General features: G+C 50.5%; 1 pseudogene; it reads left to right on the top strand.

The window, feature by feature from the left end:
- The first annotated feature begins 1,177 nt into the window (after positions 1–1,177).
- On the top strand, positions 1,178–8,373 carry LOC146363626 (derlin-2 pseudogene; annotated as a pseudogene).
- Positions 8,374–15,252: the final 6,879 nt, after the last annotated feature.

The raw sequence follows: 15,252 nt of genomic DNA, 5'->3' as shown, positions 1-15,252 counted from the left end.
GCACAGCTGTCCTCACAGGATGCCAAGCTGACACTGGTCCCCACAGAGATAGACAGACAGGCGCACACACACCTCTCTCAGACAGATGAAACATTAAATTTCAGGGATGAAAGATGATTGGAGGTCAGCTGCTGTGGTCCCGTGGTTACCATCTCTGAGGTATCCACATGATTACACCCCTCCACCCCCTGCCTCCGTCTCCTCTTTCATCTCGCCCATCTTCATCCTTTCTTTCCTCTTTTTTACATTTTCCATCATTATCCTTTAATCTCCTCATTTTTGTCTACATCTCGTCCTCCTTCTCCTCCCTTGTTTCCTTTCTTTGTCCTTCTTCGTTTTCTTTCCTTCCCCACTCCTTTCGCCTCCTCCACGCTGATGGCTAAAAGGAGGGGCGGGTGAGGAGGAGGGATGCAGCGTGGCGTCTGATTAGAATCAGTTAATTAGAGATTGCAGCAGCAGCAGAGTGGAGGTTCATTAATTATCAGAGCTGATCTACATGCTGATACAAGCGTGAATCATTTCACATGGATTATTATCACTGTAACGTGGAGATCATCTGGATGATGTTCAGACTGTAACGCCATCCACCAGATTCCCGAATCGAGCTGCTATCCAGAGGGAAACGTGCGCTCTGCAGGTATCTGTATTCACCAAATGATCTTCTCAGTCATGACATTCAGCCTGTAAGATCAAGGGTAGAAAAAAGTATGGCGACGAATGAAAGGCTGAAACAGACGTTTGTATCAGCGACACTGAGACGAGAGAGAAGAGAGGGACTGACGTGTTAGAGACGTCTGCACTGGACTTTCCTCTGACACACTGACGGAGGAGCGCGGTGTGGATCAGGTGACCCCGAATCCTCCCTCAGTTAGGCTGCAGTAGGTGTGAGCTGCTGGGGGATTCCCATGATGCACTGGGTGCCTATACACACAGAGTGGTTGTTGGGTTCCTCTGAATTATTGTAGAGGCTTTACCTGACTGTAACAAAATCACATACGCACACACACACAGCAGGCTGATCAGTGTCTACAAACATTTTTAAATGCAGTTTTTGGTTTCTCAAACTTTAAGAGCTGAAAGTGGAACCAGGTAGGTGTGTGTGTGTGTGTGTGCGTGCGTGTGTGTGTGTGTGTCTCACTTTGTCACGCGTCATCGTTTGTGAGGCTGACAGCTGGGATGACAGGCAGTCTCTCGGCTGTCAGAGCGGGAGAAGAAGCTGGAGATGGATATTTGCTTCAGAGCGACGGGAAAGCGGCGGCGCGATGGAGAGGAGGGAATCGCTCGCCTCATCGGCAGAGCCGCTGAGAAGCAGAAAGGCGGCAAGGAAGAGGAGTTTACTCTGCCTTTTTATTCTTGACTTTCAGGAGCTGCGGAGGCTTCGATGAGCCAGGAGAGAAAGTTGGAGAAAGCGTGTGTGACAGAGGCAGAGCGAGCACAGACTGACATGTTTACACCGACTGAGCTGAACAGCGTCGAAGCTAACGGCATGTTTAGAGTCAGTCTGCGCTTTTTACAGGACGCCTAATTGGTTCAACCTGCACAGAGAAAGGAAATGACTCAACACACTTTAAAGAGCTTGGATCAGTTTTCAGAGTCACAAACAGGAAGAGGAGGAGCTTCAGACCAACCATCTGGTGACCACTGATGGGAAGACTGCGCCTGGCAGGAAGTCACCCAGAAACTGGAGGTGTGACCGTGTTTACAGTCGGTACAGCCAGTGTCAGAGCAGACCTCTGAAACGCGTCAGCCCGTTAACGTAATCATCTGTGGGATGACGTGTCAAGAAAGTACCGGAAGCTTTCAGTCGGTCTAAAACGGCTTACCAGACGCTGCAGCAGGAATACCTACAGATTCCTGTTGTTACCAGGGCATACACAACCGCCTGTGTCCTCACAACTGCTGCGGTGCAGCTAGAGATCATCACACCATTTCAGCTCTACTTCAACCCAGATTTAATTCTAAGAAATTATCAGGTATGGCGACTAATAACCAACTTCCTGTTTTTTGGTCCGGTTGGTTTCAATTTCCTGTTCCATATGATTTTTCTGTACAGATGCTGTCGAATGCTGGAGGAGGGCTCTTTCAGGGGACGCACGGCTGACTTTGTCTTCATGTTTCTCTTTGGTGGACTTCTGATGACTATATTTCATCAGGCCTTCACCATCATGCTGGTGTACGTGTGGAGTCGACGGAACCCGAATGTTCGCATCAACTTCTTTGGCCTGCTCAACTTTCAGGCACCCTTCCTGCCCTGGGCGTTAATGGGATTCTCACTTCCGCTGGGCAACTCTATCATCGTGGATCTTTTAGGTACTGCTGTTGGTCATGTGTACTTCTTCCTGGAGGATCTTTTCCCAAATCAACCAGGTGGTGGAAGTTGGCTCAAGACCCCATCAATCATAAAGATGCTCTTTGACACTCCAGAAGGAGATGCCAACTATAACCCCCTGCCAGAGGACCGCCCGGGCGTGTTTGCGTGGGGGGAAGGACAGCGCCTTGGTGGTTAAATACACCCTCTATTTCATCCCTGATCATCAGGTCACCTTCAGGGACCTTCTCTCAGAGAGTTGAAGACATGGTCTTTGTTTTTGACGTGTTTGTTTAGTTGTGGATGAGGAATCCTCCATACCTGCTTCATGCCCTGGAGGACGGGGCTGTGCCCCCCCACACCCTCTAGCAGATCATTACATGAAGGAACCTTTTAAAAACAAGCGCGTCCATGCTCACAGGTGTACACACGGGTGCTCACACACACAAACTACACCCTTTTTGGCTCCTACCTCAAAGCACACTGTGCGCTGTCGATCTTACGTGCTGCACAATAATGTTTAATATTTAGTATTTACTGTTATATTCACATAGATCATCGTGATGTTGTTTATTATGTTGCTCTCGTTTTCTTGTTGCTTGTTTTCTTTTTTCATTCTCAACAGGTGAAATTAAAAAAAGTATCTACTGTTATCTACTGTTAGCTAGTTTATTGTGATGGTGTTGTTTTTATTATGTTGCTCTTTGTTGTTTGTTTTCTCTTCTGGTTTTTTATCTCCATACAGGTGATCCAGGTGTTTGTTTTTCTTTTTTTTTCTTCCCCCCTTTCTCACCATCTCTCCCCTCCTCTATTTTTCTTTCTCTCCCTCTCTTTCTTTCATTCTTTCTCCCTGTCCCATCCCCCAGTCATGTCTGTCCCGTCTTTAAAAAACGAAAATAAAATAAATACATAATTATAATAAAGGTCAATGAAATGGACCAATATGGCAAGGCCATGATGATCCACTTGGTAAAGTAAATCTGTTTGGCATCTTTCTGCCTTCAGACAACAATTCTGACGGCTAAAGATCCAAACGGGACAGGCAACATAATCATCTGACCAATAACGTGTTGGTCACGGCGCGTCGAAGCCTCAGACTGTGGCGCGTTTATGAACACGGCTGTGGAAGATCGCCTGTGATGAAGAGCCGTGGCTCATGGGAAGGTTGCTGGTTCCATTCCAAAGCGTCCTTGGGCCGAAACCCGAGTCGCTGCTGTGCAGATGAACCTGTGAATAAAAGTGGGTGGAGCTGTCCAGCAGACACGTGGTGTGTGAGATCCAGACCATTTACCATCACTGATGTCACACATGCCGCTCTGCGGTGGGAAGAGCCTCAGATTAGCTCACACGGTGTATATTTTGTTTATGTGCTGCAGGCTGTTTGCGGTCTGAGGTCATTTCCTGCTCTCCGTGTCACGTGTCTGATATCGTGCGCCTTTTTGGGCACTTCATGCCTCAAGCTGACAGTAAGCCGCCCCCCGGTGCATGCTGGGACATTAAACTTTAGTCTGTGAGGGACACAGACACACCTGTCAGGACCACAGGTGACACACAGCAGCCTAAAAACTCCCAGGAAACCAGGAGGGAAGCCGCTCCTGTTTCCAGAGCAGCCGTGGGACGGCCCGATCGGCTTCATCCACGTCAGAGGTGGTGTGAACGCTCACAGCTACGCCTTCTGCGGCTGCCTCAGGTCAGGCGCCTCACAGATGTTCTGAGCTGGACGTATGAGCCACACCTGACTGCTCTTCTGCTCCTGTGTACTGAGTGATGCAGCACATTCAGCTTGCTTCTTATCACCGAGTTTGATAAAGCAGTAGAGACGACAGGCACACAGGAAACGGTCAGACTCAAACCCACAGCCCTGCAGCCTGCGGTGTCCCTGCAGGCGCAGGGCCGTTAGCGTGTGAGCTGATTGGTTTGAAGCCACGGTCACACGCACAGGAAGAGAAATGAGTTGATTTTACTGTTCAAAGCTTTGAGTGCTCTGTGGTTCAGAGCTCTGAGAGCCGCTGAGGTCACTCTGTTTGTTTTTACCTGCACCAGTAAAACATGGAGCAGGACAGGAAGTCCTTATAAGGGCTCAGCCCCCGTCGTTAAATGAATTTCAGTATAAAAGTCATTATATTGACCCACAAACACTCACAGAGGTTGAGCACAAAGGAACAGTTGTAGTGACGTGTGGAAGTTACCTGTGCAGTAACAGTGTTTCCATCTTACAAGGTAGATATGCTGAACCTTTCAGGGCGGGGCCGTGGGTTAGCCCACTCCACTGAAAGGTGCATTTCTGCAGAATCACAGTACTTTAACTTACAATGTAACTTCCTGTAAAATACCTGGAGTTACCACGTGAAAGTACTAACAGCTTCCTGTCTGCACAGGACGGCCCTGAGCGTGTGGAAGGACCCAGACTGGGATTCACTCAGGAAAGATGTGATCCCGAAGCTCTTTAAACCCTCCGTGATCCATGCAGGAGGTTTCCGGACTCTTCCTCCTCCGTGGGGTCTGAGCTTTCACTTAATGCTGTAATGTAATTTGTAGCATTAACATTTCATGGAGGCAGTTTTAGGAGCAAGCTGAGCCCCGCCTCCTCCTCTCTGCTCCATCTTTAAAAAGCATTTACTCCCATTAGTGGAGCGAGTTGACAAACCCGTTGCCTCCACCAGTTTTCCTTTCACAGAATCCCTCCACCTCTGCTCACACCCCCTCCCAAAACCAATTACCTCCTGCAGCTTTACAGCCCGGCTCGTAATCCCAGAGCCGCCACATGTGAGGCTCCTCTTTCAGCCGCTCACAGAAGAAGAGAAGAAGGAGGAGCAGGAGGAGCGTGTGGGGGCGAGTGCGCCCGATGAGACGGGAGAACAAGGAAATGAAGCGATTCGATTAGCGAGGCGAGGACTCGGTCGGGGTCACTGAGGCCGTCTCAGTCGGACACGGCAGACAAATCTGCGAGCTCGCCGTTAATGCCGTTTCTATTTTGGAGCTGAATGATGCCATCGGTCTGCTCGGCCTCGTTCTGCCACTTTCTCTGGGTTTTAACTCCAAACGCTTTGTGGCCTCTGATGAGGTTCTTTCTTTCCCCGAGAAAAACACGCCACAAAAGACGCTTTCACAGACTTCACAGCCCGAAACCGGAGATTATTATGGCGGCTTTATTATGAGACAGGAAGCAGGGGACGAAGCCTGAAATATCCCATGGTGCACTGCGTCAGGTCTGAACGGCGAGGAAGGCGACGAAGATGACAAAGACAAGGAAAAGTGCTGAAGTTCAGCCTGAGGGTGGAAAACTGGACTCTGCTGCTCAGTGAGAGCAAGCAGAGCACGAAAATCCACCTTCAAAAAGTGGGATTAGCCACCGTCAGCACGCCGCCATCAGCTCATCAGTAGCTTCACAGGTGATGTCACCGTGGCTACCTTTGTCAGTACGCCGTGTCTGACTGCACGTCTGAACAGCTCGCTGCTGTTCTTCTAAGAGTGGAAGTAAGCAGGAAGTGAAACAGGAAGTGAGGTCAGGTGGCGTCTGAGTCAACTCTGAGCTTCCATTAAAGCAGCATCAGCAGGCTCATCCAATCATCTGCAGGAAGCCTCCTTTCATCGTTAAAACGCTCTCGCCCGGTCAGCACAGCACCACGTGTCACACTGACCCAGGCCTCGGCCTGTCGTCATGGCAACAGTCCGAGCTGCAAGCAGTCACCGGGAGTGACATCTCAAAGCCTTTCTGTGCGTCAGTTAATGAAGCGAGAGGCCGACAGGTCGCGGCTGACCTGAAGGGGGCGCTGCGAAGTCCGATTAACGGTTCTGTCACAGCAGGAAGAACAGCGAGCGCCAAAAGTACAAAAAAACCTCTCACAGTCAGTTTCTGTCCCCAACGCAACCTCAACCGGGCAACGAGTTGATGGCGGCGTGATGAACAGTCACGTGTCGATGGCGGTGTGTTGAACGGTGGCGAGCTGACAGTGGCGTGCTCTGGTCTGTTCTCTGTGAACCTAGAGCTGCTCCATTCGCTCCTATGGCTGTCCTACCGAGACACACGTGTGTTTATGAGGACTGATGGAGCGAGCAGCAGACTGCTCACCTCCACCCATCCGTCCATGTTTACAGTGAGTGTGTGCAGCACACTGCGGGCTGGTCAGCTTTTAACGACCATCCCGGTGCTCCTGACGGGCCGCTCGCCGCTCCTGGACCTCACAAGCTTTACGCTCACTTTAGGACGGTCTGAGTTTAGATCAGGGAGGGTCTTCCTTGGGGCGATCGTGGCTCAAAGAGTTGGCAGTTCGTCTTGTAACCGGAAGGTTGGCGGTTCGAGCCCTGGCTCGGACAGTCTCGGTCGTTGTGTCCTTGGGCAAGACACTTCACCTACTGGTGTTGGCCAGAGGGGCCGATGGTGCAATATGGCAGCCTGGCTTCTGTCAGTCTGCCCCAGGGCAGCTGTGGCTGCAACTGTAGCTGCCTCCACCAGTATGTGAGAGTGAATCAATAGTGGAATTGTAAAGCGCTTTGAGGGCTCTGAAAAGCGCTATATAAATGCAGTCCATTATTATTATTATTCCCTATGAAGCCCCGCCTTAAACTCTTCACGTGTATTTCTGGAAGACTCGAGTGTCAAGACTGGAGTCTGGTCACAGCTCAGAACGACACCCGAAGGGCCCCACCCGCTGCAGGGGACAGGTGTAGTTGTAGGGTCTTTACCAGTGTGTGTGTGTGAGAGTGTGCGTATGTGTGTGTGTGTGTGTGTGTGAGAGAGTGTGTGTGTGTGAGAGAGTGTGTGTGTGTGCGTGTGTGTCTGTGTGTGAGAGAGTGTGTGTGTGTTTGTGAGAGTGTGTGTGTGTGTGTGTGTTTGTGAGAGAGTGTGTGTGTCAGAGTGTGTGTGTGTCAGAGAGTGTGTGTGTGTGCGTGTGTGTGTGAGTGTGTGTGTGTGTGTGTGTGTGCGTGTTTCTGAGAGTGTGTGTGTGTGTGTGTGTGTGTGTTTCGGAGAGTGTGTGTGTGTGAGATCTTGTCCCCAGTCTTCTTTGATTGACAGCTCAGCCCCCCCCCCAGCAGGAAAGAAGCAGCTCACTGCTGAGGGCATCCAGATGTTAGCGTGCTGATGATAGCTGTTAGCTTAGCCTCCAGCTGTGCGTCACAGGAAAGTAAATAAACACCAGTCAGCTGATGATCCAGCTGTCAGTGGGGACTCCTTCAGCTCCTTGGTGGGTCCAGCAGCACATTTCTAACAGCAGCGGCAATGGACGTCCATGCCCCTCCTCCATGCCCCTCCTCCATGCCCCGCCTCCACAGTTTCTTTTAAGTGGATTCAGACTGAGCGTGCTCAACGCAGTGCTGGGTGTAATCCATTTATTTCCATGAACTCCGGATGGCGCCCTGCTATCAACCCGCCCAGTCCCCCGAGCCCACTCTGACCCGCTCTGTAAAAGTGGGTGTGTTTGTTTCACAGCGTGGTAAACGATGCTAGGAGTGAAGGGCGTTACGTATTTAACACGAGGATAGGAATGTGATGATACCGTGGAAACAGAAAGCAGCCGAGGCCTCGCCTTCATCTTCAGGCACCAATGAGCAGTCAGATTCCTGTCTGTACCTGTTTTGTACTACTGCTTCACCTCCAGGGGGCAGCACTGTGCTTACGGTTCTGCTGACTTCTGATACGTGTTGTGAGTCCGGTAGTTGACGTCTAAGGTCACGTGACGTCTCCCCGTGTTCGTCTCCCCGGGCGACACACTCTGTTACCCAGAGTTCGGTTTTTGGTCTTCGCTGATTATTGTTAATTATCTTGAGTTTGTTCTTTAGGGTTCGGTTTAGCTGTTCCCCTCCGTCTTCGCCCTGAGCCTGTCAGATTTGAGCTTTTCACTCGAATTCCCGTGTTTGGTACATCAGTGTTTCCTGCCTTTTCCTCTCTCACTTCCTGTTTTATTGTGATACAGTTGTGTTTCTTGTGTATTGTGTTTAATTTTGGCCCCGCCTCATTGTGTTGATTTTGTACACCTGTGTTAACCTGCCCCAGCTGTTCCAGGACCTCCTCGGTGCTCCCTCGTCTCCTCCACCTGAATAAAGCTTCACCTTTCCTTTAATAACTCTGTGTCTCTGATGCGCCTGCGTCTGGGTCCACGTGTTCGTGGCTCGCCTTATGAGCACACATACGGTGTGTACAAGTGTTTCACACAAATACAAATCTTAAATCAACAACAACAAACTGACACCAAAGCAGCACCATCAGGATAAAGATGTGGGTGGTGGGCGGGGGGCTTCTCCCTGTGTCTGACTGTAACAACCTGAATCCAAAACTATTCCACATAATAACATTTGAATGATACAAATTCTTAGTGAGATACAAAAAATAATGAGGTGTACAGGCCTCAGAGATACACGTGTAAATCTGACACGACAGGAATGAGATCATCTTTTGTTCTAATATGCACACGTAGAATATTATGAGGTCGTTCCCACAGGAACAGCAACATGTCAGTGATGTAACCTTGGGCTCCTTTGACACTTTATCACTGCGCTTCCTTTCATATCAGCATGTCTGTTCAAAGTCGTCAGGAGGGCTGAGCCCTGCTGCTGTAATGAGAGCCAACCCTGTCTGCTGCGCCGTCACTACAAACACCGGGTCACACGGCCTCGTGTTTACGAGTGACGAGTACGAGTGGATTTACCTGTGCAGGTAAGTACACGGAAAGTGAGACGTCCAAAATGGGGCTGAAAAGCTCCTGCATGAGCCCAGACCGCCCTCACAGAGGCTTATGTCTCCTCGCTCCACCTGTGAGCCTCCACCCATGATCCCCACCCTGTGCCCACAGGTGAGGACAGGAGCAGCCATCATGAACCCCCCCGTCACGCTCTCTGGAGTGGGCGTGGCCTTGTCCTGAGGACAGCTGGCAGTATGGTGTCAACATCATAATAAATAAATTCATGTATTTATGATGTTTCCTGTCAGTGGTGTTTCTGTGTGGTGCAGGTGTAGCGGGGTGTTAGTGGGCAGGGTTAAAGTCTTTAACCTGCAGCAGCCTCCACCCTGACCCCATCTTTGTTCCACTGTGAGCGCTTTAAACTGGCTGTAAAACAATGAGCTCTGCCTGCTCTGTGCTTGTCCTCGTTCTTTGCAGATTATCTGTCGCTGTGCTGGATAAGAGAATAAAGAAACATAACGGGGTCGTAACCCACCGAGTGTGACGCTGAGTGGGAGCGCTGCGCGTCGGGGTGGGAGGGGGCGCCGTGTTCAGGGTGCGTGTAAAGCAGCTCGAAAGGTTTCAAAGGTCAGGGCTTCATTTTGGAGGTGGAGCGGTAACCGTGGTTACTGGGCGGCACAAAGCAAACTAAATGCTCGCCAGGCCAAGAATGACTGAAGTCTGGTTAAGCCACTGTGGGAGGTCAAAGGTCAGTTTCTTTTATCAAACCAGCTTCACTCTCGCTCTCCAGTCTGACAGTTCACGGCTCCAGCCAATCAGAGCGCTTGTATCTTATTCCACCGCTGCTGAGAGGAAGTCCACGTCCATCCGCCCCCCTGGATCACGGTCATGAACGCCTAAACGCTGGACACAGGTGTGATGTCACCTCTCCTGTCTCGCTGTGTAACGGATGTTTTCAGGTTTCTTCGGTGGAATCTGTTGAATGTTGATCTCCTCCACCTTTGTTCACTCCGGTCTCTCTCCCACCTCCCTCCCTACAATCTGCTCCTCCCAGCATGCACCTCTCCCACAGATGGCGCTCCTCTCGTTCATCCCTCGCTCTGCAGGAGGAGAATGAGGAGAGGAAATAGGCCTCTGTTGGTGAGAAAGAGGGTTGGGCCCTGCTGTCCGGTCAGCAGCTCTGGGTTTGTCACAGTCACATGACTGTAATCTTGGCTTCATTAGGGCCACAGTTTCGCTGGTATGTTTCTGTGCACACATGTGTGAGCTGTGGTCCTCAGCAGGCTTTACCCATAATGCTTCTCTGAACGAGGTTCTGGTAGTCTGCACGGTGACCACAGGACAACCTTTGAGTCTCTACTGTCTGTGTGATCTGTGAACCACCTAGCCTCTATGCTAACCTCAGCGTTAGCCATTCTGGTGGGTTGGGCAGACCCAGCTGTGTGCCGGCGCTGACATCACATTTCTGGAGTAACGGGAGGACAGGGATGATTTAAACAGATTAAACACAGAGCAGCTCCACTTCCTGTCAGCACCAAACCAATCAGAGGCATTCCAGCCTGCTCTGCCGCCGTTCCTCTGAGCCAAACAAGCGAGCCAGACATTTTGTCTCCATGTGTGCGAGACTTCTCTGCTTCCTGTTAGAAACCAGCAGAAAACAGGCCCCGAGTTTTAGTTTCGGTCTCCTTTTGTGAGCGCGTCGTCGTCCACGGGCACGTCTCCCCGCTCTCCGTTACTTCCTCTGCATTCTGACGCGCTAACGGTCCAGATGGTCGAAGCCTCGTCCCTGACTCCATCCCTCTCTGCGTCTGACGGATGATTCTGGCTGCTGCTCGCGACACGTCGCTCCGCCGAGGCTCCAAACATCAGCTGCTGCACAGACGCCGCGTCACCCGATCCAACTGCACGCAGGAAACAAAAGCAGCTCCCGGCTCCGATAATGCTAACGCGGCTCTGCGGCGCTCTCAAACACAAACCCTTTAACCTGGCTGACCGGCCTCCGCCTTGTTTCCACACACTCCCACAAACCAGCTGCTGTGTTCATCTCTGTGACAGTGAACGTCCTGCCCTCAGCAGCTGGTCACACTCTTCCTCTGCATTAGTAACACTTCAGTATTTTCTGACCTTGGTACCGACTGTGGCTCCTTCAGCCGGTGTTTGTTCACAGGTGCATATAAGCCTGTTTCCACCTGTTTACTGTGCACGTCCCCTCCCTCTGTAACCCTGCACCCTGCAGGTAAGACTCCCAGCCAGAGCTCACGTGTGGATGAAGCGTTAAAGCAGCTGAGAGTATTTAACTGTTCACACGGTTAGACTCTGGTGGTTGTTTAACCTGCAGCTGCAGCTGTGTTCACCTTTAAACTGAGCTCCTGATTTACGCCCATGACCTAGTGTCACCTCTCATTCACAGACTACATCACTTCCTGTTTCTTTATATGAGCTTGAGGTGACGGTTGTTGTTATTTAATGCTGTTTCAATAAAGCTGAGTTCATATTTTCGTGTTTCTGTTTTCGTGCACCATCTGATTTTACTGCTTTTATTTTGTGTGATTTTTATGTCGTTTGTGCTTCATGACTGTCTTTGAAATGAGTTCCATGTATTAGTGCAGTTCTTAATGTTATCACGGGTGTTAAAGTTCATTCTTTGTGTTTGATGGATGGAGATCCTGCCGTCAGACACACTGAAGTAAAAACACATTAATGCTGATGTGCAGCACAAACCATCCCTTGTTTATTATTATTATTACTAATATCTGACGTGTTGGAAGCTTCCTGTTGGAGTCCTGTGCAGGAAGTGAGGATGTGAGGGTTAAAACCGTGCTGAAGCTCCTCCCACTGGGATTATTTGACCATGAAGTCTTTCCTGCAGCTCACAGCGTGGAACGGCGTCAGCTGTTCAGAGCTAATTAACCACCTCCAACATGGCCACCCGAGGGTGCATCACACCACCTGAAGACCCTCCTCATCCCTCCATCACTACTGGCTCCTCTTACCGTCTCCTGGAGGTGCTCACACCTCCGTGCACCCACCCAGGCAGCCGGCCCTTACGTGTGTTTTTATAATTAATGCTAACAGGATGTGCTAGCTGCCCGTGAAGATGTGCCAGATCATCCTTACCTCCGTCTCTCTGTGATTTTACGCCTTCCTCATCCATATGGCCCGGTCACTCTCCGCCTCCCCTCCCTCCACCCCTCCGCCTGCAGAGAGGTTGGGTTTGTTAATAGCCCATATGGCCTCATCATATGCTGCCAGTGAATTCTAATGACAGGAGATTGGCGGTCGTTCCCTAGCTGGCCGCCAGCTTCGCTTTAATAAACCCCAACCCGCCATTGGAAACACAGGCCACTCTGCGGTGACTCCTCCTTCACAGCCTGAAGGAGGGGAGGGACTTCAACGTGCCGATTTAACCTCTGATTGGATGGCTCAGTTTGACCCGCCTCCCTGGAGGTTATCACCTGGAGCTCCTGATGCTCCTTCGGGCTGACGAGGACATGAGTCATCAGGTGTGAGTCCGGTTTGGTAGCTGGCAGATTTCTCAGGCGCGACTCGTCTTCGCAGCACGTAAACGTCGGCGTGTGTGGACTATCAGTTTGAGTTCTGGCTGCTGCTCAGCGAGATCTGTGAGGTTATGATCTGTGGGCGGGCCTTCCACTCACACGCCTGCTTCACCTGCCACAGAGAGCACATCATCAAACACAGGACGCCACACCTGACAGTTCGGGGGGTGGGGCATCGTTGCTGCTGCAGTTGGAAAAGCAAAACAATCAGAAGGCAAGCTCATTCATGTTAGCATGAACCCGGCTGGCTGACGTTTCTCACCACAGCCTCTTTATTCTGTGATCTGATTGGCTCACAGCAGCACAGGTGGTAGAAAAGTTGAACTCACCTTTCCTCCACAGTGAAAACTTCAAACTGATGTGAGTGCGTGTGAAACCTAAACACTGGTTAGCAACCATCTGCATCTGCAGCGTGGTCACAGACTCGTCGCCCGCCACTCGTGAAACTGAAAAACTGGAGACAGAGAACATTCACCTTCAAAGTAAAAGTCCTGCCTTACCATTACAACAAATATGTTTATTTTGAAGGGGAACAGTGTCCTGGTTTCACTAATGCTCCAGAGTTAGCTCCAGCAGCTCGTTTGGTTTAGACCAGGTTTGATTTCAAATGTAAATACTTTGTTTAGCTTTTTATGAAATGTTGTTTATAATGGTAAACAGGAATTATTCTGATGTCGTGTAATTATCTTTATCTGTTTGATAAAGTGCAAACACACTCAGGTTACGTCCTGTTTAGTTTGAGCTCGACTTTAAACTCGATGTTTGCTGGAGTTTGTTAAAGCAGTGAGAAGCTTCAGATGTGGTTTAGCTGCATTATTCATAATTTTGCTTATAATAAAATGTAGAGTGTGACCGAGGACGCATCATGTTCTGTTTTCATGCATCTGTAAAATCAAAGGTCAGCAGGTGATTGGTGCTTACACATGACTGATCTCACACTCTGACCTTACAGAAAGTTTAACAGCTTAAATTTGCTTCACCGGCTGCATCGACTTTTCTTTTATTGCCCGTTTTCTGCCTTTTCTCGCAGTTTGACCTTCGAGCTGATACGTTCTGTTTTCAGGACCAGACGTGCTTTACATCTGCGGGGTCCTCGGATCAATACCTCGACTCAGCGAATTATGATCTCTGCTTCTCCTGAGCCACCTCCGGTCCTCGAGCCGCTCACAGTTCTGGGTGAACAGACCCTCACGTGGGGACCTGAATGTGTCGCTGCAGGTGAGGCCCACCCGAGACACTGAGGGTGTGTGTGTGTGTGTGTGTGTGTGTGTGTGTGTGTGTGTGTGTGTGTGTGTGTGTGTAAGGCTGCTGCAGTTTGCAGATCCCTGACAGCTCAGCTTTAACTGCAGCTTTTGCTCTTTGCTGGTGAGAAACTCACAGCCTCCATTATTTATGAGCCACTGTGGGCTCTTTCCAAACGAGCTCCCAGCAGGCTGAGAGTCCCTGAAAGAGCAGCTCGCCGGCTTGCTGCACACAACAGCTCGCCGTGTTTAGCGCCGTCATTGTTCGCCGTGGTTTGTTGTTCGGCGCAGGAGCCGTTTGCTGAAGTACTGTGACCAAGGAAGCATCGCAGCTCGAGTCAAATATTTGTTCACCACAAGGTCACAGACGCCCGGAGGAGCAGCTTCGCTGCGTCTGGAAAGTTTAGAGCCCTCACGGGCCTCCTGCAGAGGAGCTCAAAGACCAGAGCGATGGCAGGAGCGCCACAGCTGCTGGTTTAGGAGTCCTAACACCCCCACCCGCCCCACAGCACCACTCGTGACACTGCATCATTTTAATGTTCCCGTGCTGGCAGAAATCAAACCTCTGTGCTGTGAACAGCGTCACAGCCTCGTGCCCGTCTGAGGCATCGAGGACCAAAAACCACACAGACAACAGTGCGGTCTGCCGTCTGGGACTCTGCGTTCATGTAAATGCACTTTCTCGTGTCTTAGCTGAACCTGGCAGCTGTTAATGTCAAAGTAAATGTGGCCTGATCTGCAGCTGGATCAGTCTGAGATCCAGGAGTGATGCTGAATGTAAGTGGCTTCATGATCCAGCCCGTTATCAGCATGCTGAGGGCCTCGCATCAGACGCCGCTGCTCCCGCTCTCCATTAACCACTCCTCCACACTGCTAATGGGAGATTGTAATCAGTCTCTGTCCTGGATTCATCAGCAGAGTCGTCAGGGTGACGGAGAGGAGGCGGTGGAGAAAAGAGGAGACGGATGAAGGAGGAGGTGGGTGACAAAAGCCAGCAGCAAAACAAGCAGGATAAGAGAACAATAAGCAGGTGATGGAGTGAGGAGGAAGAAAAGAAGATGTGACAGGAGGTCAAACAAAGACGTGAGGGAGGGAGGAGGAACAGGAAAGGGGGGAATAAACTCAGGAGGAGAAGAGCTGGGAGAAGGCAGTGATGCTGTTACCTGGGTGACGGTAACCACGGCAGCAAAGCTTTTGACCTCCAATCATCCTCCATGGATGGTTTCCATCTGTTCTCATTACAGAGAGATTAGGAAAGAAAGAAAAGGAGCGAGGAAGAGAGCAGGAGGAAGATCACCAATCAGCACAGCTTAATTAGCGGGTAACAGCTAATGCTAAGCTATCACGTGGGATGGGGACGACAGCTATTAATCAATTATGCATTAATTGCTGTTAAGTATTTAAAGATCCGCTGCAGGCATGTTTGGAGACATTTAACGTCTTCGTTGTGAGTGCTCGCCTCCGCAGATGGACGGGAGGCGGCGGCTCCAGTCCCGAAACACTTTCAACAGGAAAGCAGGGACAGG

This window comes from Perissodus microlepis, chromosome 22, assembly GCF_051167445.1.
Source record: "Perissodus microlepis isolate ML-2025 ecotype Zambia chromosome 22, ASM5116744v1, whole genome shotgun sequence".
In the NCBI taxonomy this organism is placed as follows: Eukaryota; Metazoa; Chordata; class Actinopteri; order Cichliformes; family Cichlidae; genus Perissodus; species Perissodus microlepis.
Note: the sequence above shows the minus strand (reverse complement) of the source record. Positions and strands in the feature narration are given on the sequence as shown.